At 42.7% G+C, this 7,771-nt stretch overlaps 1 protein-coding gene across 1 annotated transcript in view; it reads left to right on the top strand.

The window, feature by feature from the left end:
* Window positions 1-5,735, top strand: part of si:dkeyp-72e1.6 (transmembrane protein 238-like) — a 32,523-nt gene extending 26,788 nt beyond the window's left edge. The window contains 1 exon segment of the mRNA XM_037689356.1: window positions 5,513-5,735. The gene's annotated coding sequence lies outside the window, so the exon portion shown is untranslated.
* The last annotated feature ends 2,036 nt before the right edge of the window (window positions 5,736-7,771 follow it).

Genomic DNA, 7,771 nt, shown 5'->3' with positions numbered 1-7,771 from the left:
ATAATGACCTTTATCACAATATGCTAATTTTTTGAGAAGGACCTGTATACGGAGACTTGATTACACACAGGTGGATTCTATTTATCATCATCAGTCATTTGGGACAACATTGGATCATTCATAGAGCCTCACTGAACTTCTGGATTGAGTTTGCTGCACTGAAAGTAAAATAGAATAGAATAGAATAGAATAGAATAGAATAGAAACACCCTTTATTGTCCCACGGATGGGAAATTCCAGTGTAGCAGCAGCGACAGATAAAAAGATAAAAAGATTTCACACAAAAGTTCCTAAAATGTTAATAAACAATACAATATATAAGAAATAAGATGAACAATATCAATAATAATGTTCAATATGTGTAGGAACATTGAGAATGGCAGACTGTTTACAGTACAGTATTATAGGCAGAGTGTGTGTTTTAGCACAGGTCAGCATGCATTTAATCCTTATAGAGTTTGTTGGAGCAGTGATGGTTGTAGAGTCTAACAGCTGCTGGGAGGAAGGACCTGCAGTAACGCTCCTTTGTGCATTTAGGAGCAGGAATCTGTCACTGAAGGAGCTGTCCAGTTCAGCACCAGCTTCATGCATGGGGTGGGAGACGTTGTCCAGCAATGATGTTATTTTAGCTGGAGTCTTTCTATCTCCCACCACCTGCACTGGGTTGAGGGGGCGTCCAAGCACAGAGCTGGCCTTCTTGATGATCTTATCTAGCTGCTGCTTCTCAGCTGATGATAAGCTGCTGCTCCAACACACAACACCATAGAAGATGGTGAAAAAGGGCTGAATAATTTTGCACGCCCACTTTTCAGTTTTTTATTTGTTAAAAAAGTTTGACGCATCCAATAAATTTCATTCCACTTCATGATTGTGTCCCACTTGTTGTTGATTCTTCACAAAAAAATTAAATTTAATATATTTATGTTTGATGCCTGAAATGTGACAAAAAGTTAAAAGTTCAAGGGGGCCGAATACTTTCACAAGGCACTGTATGTAGCCCACGTCATTGTCAGAACACCACCTGGACACCCAGCAGTTAAACAACAACATACGGCTAAACATGTCATCGCTGGTCAGGTTGGGGAGGGGGCCGGAGAAAACTACGGAGTCTGACGTGGTTTTAACAAAGTCACACACTGAAGCAACATTAATTTTAGTTCTCTCCGATTGGCGTAACCGGGTGTCATTACCGCCGATGTGAATAACAATCTTACTGTATTTAGCCTTACACTTAGTCAGCAGTTTCAAATAAGATTCTATGTCGCCCGCTCTGGCCCCCGAATGCATTTAACTATGGCCGCTGGAGTCCCTAAAGCCACGTTTCAGACTACGGAGCTGACAATAACCAGGGTCTGTTTCTCAGCGGGTCATTAAAGTGTCATTAAAGTTCTGCCTGTCCCCAAAATAATCGTGTTTATCTTAATTCGGCTCCCTGACTGGCCTTGACAGGGCATCTCATCTCAACCTGCCTGGAATGTTTTGTAAACCTGATGTTCAGCCCCTCCCTCCCCCCCTCCTGAGGAATTTCCATGGACTTTTCAGAGGAGTCCAGCTGAATAAACATTCTGTCATGATTTCAGGACTCTGGATTTGTCTCTGGTCGTCCTCGGCACACCACGAGTGTGCACAGATCTCTCCAAAGGGAACTATTTGAATTGAGTGATTTGATCTGAACTCTGCAGTGCCTCTCTGTGTTGTCTTTGGCTGCTCACCGCCCTTGCGTCCCCCCCCCCCCCTCGCGTAATGTCGGCGTTATTATGTGCTAGTGTGTGTCTGGATTTTTTTTTTGTCTCCAAACCATATGTGTCATTTTCCACTACTTTTTATTGTCTGTCCAAACAGGTCTCACTTGTAAATGAGTCTTCGAGGCTCAATGTGACTTATCTGGTTAAATAAAGGTTGAATGAATGAATGAAGGAATCATGGAGACGGCTACCATGACAGGCCAGAGCTTGAGCCCGAGGTTGGAGGGGGGGCTGGGAACTTGAACCACAATAGCAGGATGGCATAATGGCATGATGGCAAGGCAGCAACACACAAAACTCCACAAGTGTGTTGCGGTCATACCCGTAGCGTGGGTGTGCAGTGTAGGCGCAAAAAAAGGTTAAAACGAGAACAAAAAAAGATCAAGTCGAAGCAGAGCTCCCATCAATGTGGCCATGCTGTGGCGCTCGTGATGTCACTAGATGGAAATGCACAGAGGCTGCAGCTTTGTGTGAAGTGCTGCCATTTTCACTTGAATAAGAAAAGGAAATAAAAACATGAGGAAAGAAGGTATAAAAAAAGATCTCTCACACTCTGTCCTTGACACACGGGGCACAGTGTAAGGTAGCAAAAACTACCCCAGCACAAGCAACATAGATATAATACAATGATGGTCAATGAGGTCATTTGGACAGTTTCTTTTTTGTGGAAAGACGTTTCACCCTCTATCTGGAGGACTTCATCAGTCTGTGGAGCAAATCACCAGCAAACTGGTCGGTCCACTAAAGGAGTCTACTGCTTATTGGGGAAAACAGTTTACCATATTTTCATTGTATAAGTCGTAGTGTTTTGCCTAATTTGCATGTCCTACGACTTATACGGTGAAGCGATGTATTTATGGATTTTTTCCCATATTTTTAGACCAATTTTTGTCCGAGATATGAACGTTTCCATTCATTCTGACTGAAAAAAAAAAAGGTGCATTTTCGGTCACTAGGGGCGCTAGAGGGCCCTCTAGGCTTTTGACGACTACCGGTATACCTGTAGGCATACCCCATTATTTGTTTATTCCAGAACCACTAAAATCCCATCAGCCCGTGCCAAAAACGTCTCAATGAGTAGGAGGAAAGAGAGGACAACACAACAACAATAGAGAAAATGCCGCCAAAGAGAAAGAGAAATTCATATTCTGCTGAGTTCAAGCTGCAGGTGATAAAGTTTGCAGCTGAACACGGGAACCGTGAAGTAGATCGCAGGTTCGGGGTGAGTGAAAAGCTTGTTAGAGATTGGAGGAAGGCAGAGGTCACCCTAACGGCCATGAAGCGTTCGAAGAGGGCGAACCGCGGGAGTAAGGCGAAGTGGCCAGCTTTGGAGGAAAAGGTGAAGACGTGGGTGCTGGAGGAGCGAGCTTCTGGCAGAGGGCTGTCGACGGTGCAGCTACGTCTCCATGCCATGGCGGTTGCCAAGGAGCTGGACATCACAGAGTTTGCGGGTGGACCATCGTGGTGTTTCAGATTCATTCGCTGGAACCGTCTCCATCAGAGCGCGGACCTCCATGTGCCAAAAGCAGCCGGCTGATTTTACAGAAAAGGTTGAGCGTTTCCGCGCCTTTGTGGAAAGGCAGGTGCAGGAGCACAGCATCTCGCCTGACCACATTATTAATATGGATGAAGTTCCATTAACTTTTGATATCCCAATGGGATGGAGTGTGGCACAGAAAGGGAAAAAAAGCATGACCATCCTCACCATGAGTCACCAAAAGTCCCACTTCGCTGGCATGCTGCACGGAAGGATCAAAGCTGCCGCCCATGGTGATTTTTAAGTGATTTCTAAGAATTGCAGGCCACTTGCAGGTCCTGGGACTCACTGGCGGGAAGGAATCGACCTTGGAGAAGGCAACAAGCTCGGTATGGCGGTGTGACCACAAAATTTGGCTGTTTGGAAACGCCAGTGAGACATGCCAGTAGAACTACGAAGACAGACATGGAAATTCAAGCAGAGGCTGCCTGACCCAAAATAATTATCTGAATTTGTGCCCCCACTCTGCCATAAATTGGCCAGCTATCTCAACTTCTCCTGGTTGTCTATGTAAACAAGAAGCTCCCACCCCCCTCCCCTATTGCTCTCCTCCCAAGGACACTTGTGGATCTGTGTCAGAGTTGAGCAGACTGATAGACAGTAGCTATGTTTACATGCGCAGAATTCTTTGACCGGATTTAAATGTGTTCTGTTTGAATAATTCAAATGTGTTGTTTACATGGGCACAATCTGTTCATGATGAGCGTTTACATGCAGCGGGCTTTGTTCTGAACAGCAGTACTGACATGCGCAGAGTGGTAAACTCTCCTTAAAAAAACCACCGAAGAAGAAGTTCTACTTCCGGGTGAACGTAAACAAACCTGAGCACCCAAAATGGACCTGCGACAGGTTTTAATGATGGTGGAGACGTTATTGCACTCCCTGACTGAGCTACAGGTGATACACATCATTTTGAGCTCTTTCAAAGTTTCTAGTAGAAATGTGTCGCTCACCGACCAGTTTTGCTTCCCTGACATGCTAATATTATTAGCGTTAGCCAGGCGGAAATGGCAAAGTCGCACATGCGCAGTCAGGTTAGTTTTTCACCATCAGATAAAAACAAACAGATCGTGTTTACATGCGCACCGATCGGGTTTCGGATCGGCGTAAACCACCCGTTTCGTTCTGATCACAAATTATAACGGATCGCGCCGAATACACAAAAAATAACCCGAACGGAGTGTTTACATGACACACTTTTATTCTGACCGGCCATTTGATCCGGTTACTTATGTCCATGTAAACATACCCACTGTGCCATCGTTATCAGGACCATGGAGCTTTCTGGCAGTCTCCACGGATAACTCACTGCCCTTGTTGGCCTCCTCATGCATAAATGTATTATGATGTCATCAGTATGTTGCTGTTTCATGTGCTGAGGTGATTTCTTTTCTTTTTTTGCAACTTTCACACTGTGTTCCGTCTAGGACAAAGTGTAGGATATGATATTTTTTACACCTACACTCTCCCTTGTGTTTCTTTTTCCTTGTCTGAAAAAAAGGGCTGCACCTCTCGAGGGCGGCAGCCTCAATCACCTCCGTCTCCCCTTGTTTGTTTATTTATGTTTCTCTCGGATGGGCTGTACTGAAATGTAATTTTGCGGCGCTTTGGTGCAATGACAATAAAGCTGATTCTGAATTAGTTTATCAAGGAAGAAATAGTCAATTCAAGAGTATATCTTTTGAAATGAAGAAAAAATTAGTATGATCTTGTAGTAGAATTATGGATGAGCCACACATCAGCCACGCCATAAGATTTAAGGAATGAGATATCAGCTATGGTTGATCCACTCTGAGAAGGTGCTATTTATAAGACTGAGCTGAATACAGCACCTCAGACTGAAGAAGTCTTTCAGATGATAGACAAAACTTTTCTACATGTTTTTGTTTAGCTTTGTTTTGTTTTTTGAATGTCCAGAGGACCAGACTTAACTTGTTTAGATTAGTCAGGGTAGTTTTTTCCATCTAACATGGTTCAGAGATGCAAGCACACAATTTGCATCACCAAGTAAGGTTATATGTTGATATATTCTGTATGTTTGGAAAGGGGTTATTAAAACATGTAGAGTCATCCCAGTTGGGAGCATACACCGAAACTAAGATCACTGGCAGTGAGTACAACTTCTCCACCACTATAATATACCACCTGTCTGTGTCAATATGTAGTTTGTTCATTTTCTGAAGCATTACATCGTCAGGATGGTTCTCATCTTTGGTTTTCTTCTCCACAGGGAGGGTTCTGGTTCTGGCACCTTCTGAAGACAAATGGACCGACAGAGTCCTGGGCATTACGCACTTTACTCTGATGGAAAATTTTCACTTTTAATGGCTTTACGAATATATCATTCTAATGTTGGAGAAATGTGAGAGGGGTTATCAGATTAGAACTGAACCTGGGGATGTTTCTTTAATTATTATTTTTTTAAGCTGTAAGACAAACTTGTAAAAACTGATTACTGTCATGAGAGTTAATAGTTTGAACGATAAATGACGTTTGATGATAATTAAAAGTAAAAGTAATTTGTGCTGCTAAATGAAAGTCCTGATGTTTTGGGGAAAATTATGCTGTTTTACTTGAAACTCTGAATATTTTTGAGTTTTGTCAGTTTTATTTAATTTATTCTGTTGATGTGACTGAACTGCTTTCCTGTAAGGGTACCTGTAATTTATTCTCACTTCTCCTTTTCTAAATAAAACTATTTTTAAATCCAGCAATGCATTTATTTTTATGTAATATGAATTAGCAGAAGTATCATTGGATTTGATTATCACACAGAGTTAGCGCCGTCACTGTTTTCCTGTTTAAAGTTTCTTCCATACATGGTTTTTGTCTCTGAACTACCTGGTTATTTTTGTATGAAAACATTGGGCTCATTCAGGGCACGAGTTTTATGAGTTTTGTTATTTTGTAACTTTATACTTTTCAAAATATTTCAGTTTCTTTAAAAGAATATACCGAAGTCTCTTCACTTCCTTCAACAAGGAACCTCACTCTGTTTTGGTCTTTTTCTTGTACTTTAATGTACTTTGATCCTTTGAAAGTGTCCGGATGTCCTGACTGAAAATTGTTGGATTATTGAGCATGGACTTTTTTGGGTTTGATTCTTTGAGTTTTTACTTGTGTTTTTGCCAATTGTACCATTTAAGTATGTGTTTAGCTAACTTTTACCTATGATTAAGAACATTTTAGCTAGGCGTGTCCCGATACCAGTTTTCATTAAACCGAGTACGGGTATTTCAGTTTGTGTACTTGCCGATACTGAGTACCAATACCAAGTACTTAATGAGTTAGAACATGAACATTACACAATGACTTAAGGACACTTTTCTTTTATTTAGAACAAGGTGGCTCTCCTTACTTAGAGGCCTACAGTCCAGAGGTGGGGACTCGAATCACAAGACTTGGACTCGAGTCTGACTCGAGTCATTAATGTTAAGACTTTAGACTTGACTTGAAAAAATGTTCAGAGACTTGTGACGACTTTGACTTGAACCTGTTAACTTGAAAAGACTTGATATTTTACCCTAAATCTAAAGTTTAAAACACATTAATAATGTGTTGATTTTCACTCATTCGTATTAACAGACACAGACCGTCCCTCTCAGCGCCATAGAGAGAGTTGCGACACTCTTTGAACTCACCGATACGCAGTCACGTGTTTCAGAAGCAGAAGCAGAATCAGTTTATTATCGCCATGTCAATGAACGAGGTTCACAAACTAGGAATTTGCTTCGACATAAGGTGCGAATAGTAATAAAGTAAAATAAAGTAAAAATTAAGTAAAAATGAGAACATTACATAAGACATAAGACCTGTGTACACCCACAAATAAAGTAAAATTAAAAACATAACATAACCATATGTACACCCATACAATAGAAAACAATAAAAAGCTTAGAAAACAGTACAGATGGAGTATTCAATTATAATACAGATGTAATGTGACCAAAGCAGAAATTATGAGGTAGCATTATGAGTGTTCAGGAGTCCAACAGCAGAGGGGAAGAAACTGTTCTTATGGCGGGAGGTTCTGGTCCGAATGGACCGAAGCCTCCTGCCTGAGGGGAGTGGTTCAAACAGTCCGTGTGCAGGGTGAGCAGGGTCAGCTGTGATCCGACCTGCTCGCCTCACAGTCCTGGAGACGTACAGGTCGTGGAGGGATGGAAGGCTGCAGCCGATCACCTTCTCAGCTGAGCGCACAACGCGCTGCAGTCTGAGTCTGTCCCTGGCAGTGGCCCCGGCGTACCACACCGTGATGGAGGAGCTGAGGATGGACTCGATGATGGCCGTGTAGAACTGCACCATCAGCTTGGCCGGCAGCTTGGCCTTCTTCAGCTGTCGCAGGAAGTACAGTCTCTGCTGGGCCTTCTTGATGAGGGAGCTGATGGTCGGCTCCCACTTGAGGTCCTGGGTGATGGTGGTGCCGAGGAACCGATAAGAATTTGCAGTGGTGATGGGGGTATCATTACAGGTGGGGGGGGGGGGGGGC

Source organism: Nematolebias whitei, chromosome 15 (assembly GCF_014905685.2).
Source record: "Nematolebias whitei isolate Nwh7 chromosome 15, NemWhi1, whole genome shotgun sequence".
Lineage (NCBI taxonomy): Eukaryota > Metazoa > Chordata > Actinopteri > Cyprinodontiformes > Rivulidae > Nematolebias > Nematolebias whitei.
The sequence above is the reverse complement of the archived record's forward strand: the minus strand, read 5'-3'. Positions and strand labels throughout refer to the sequence as shown.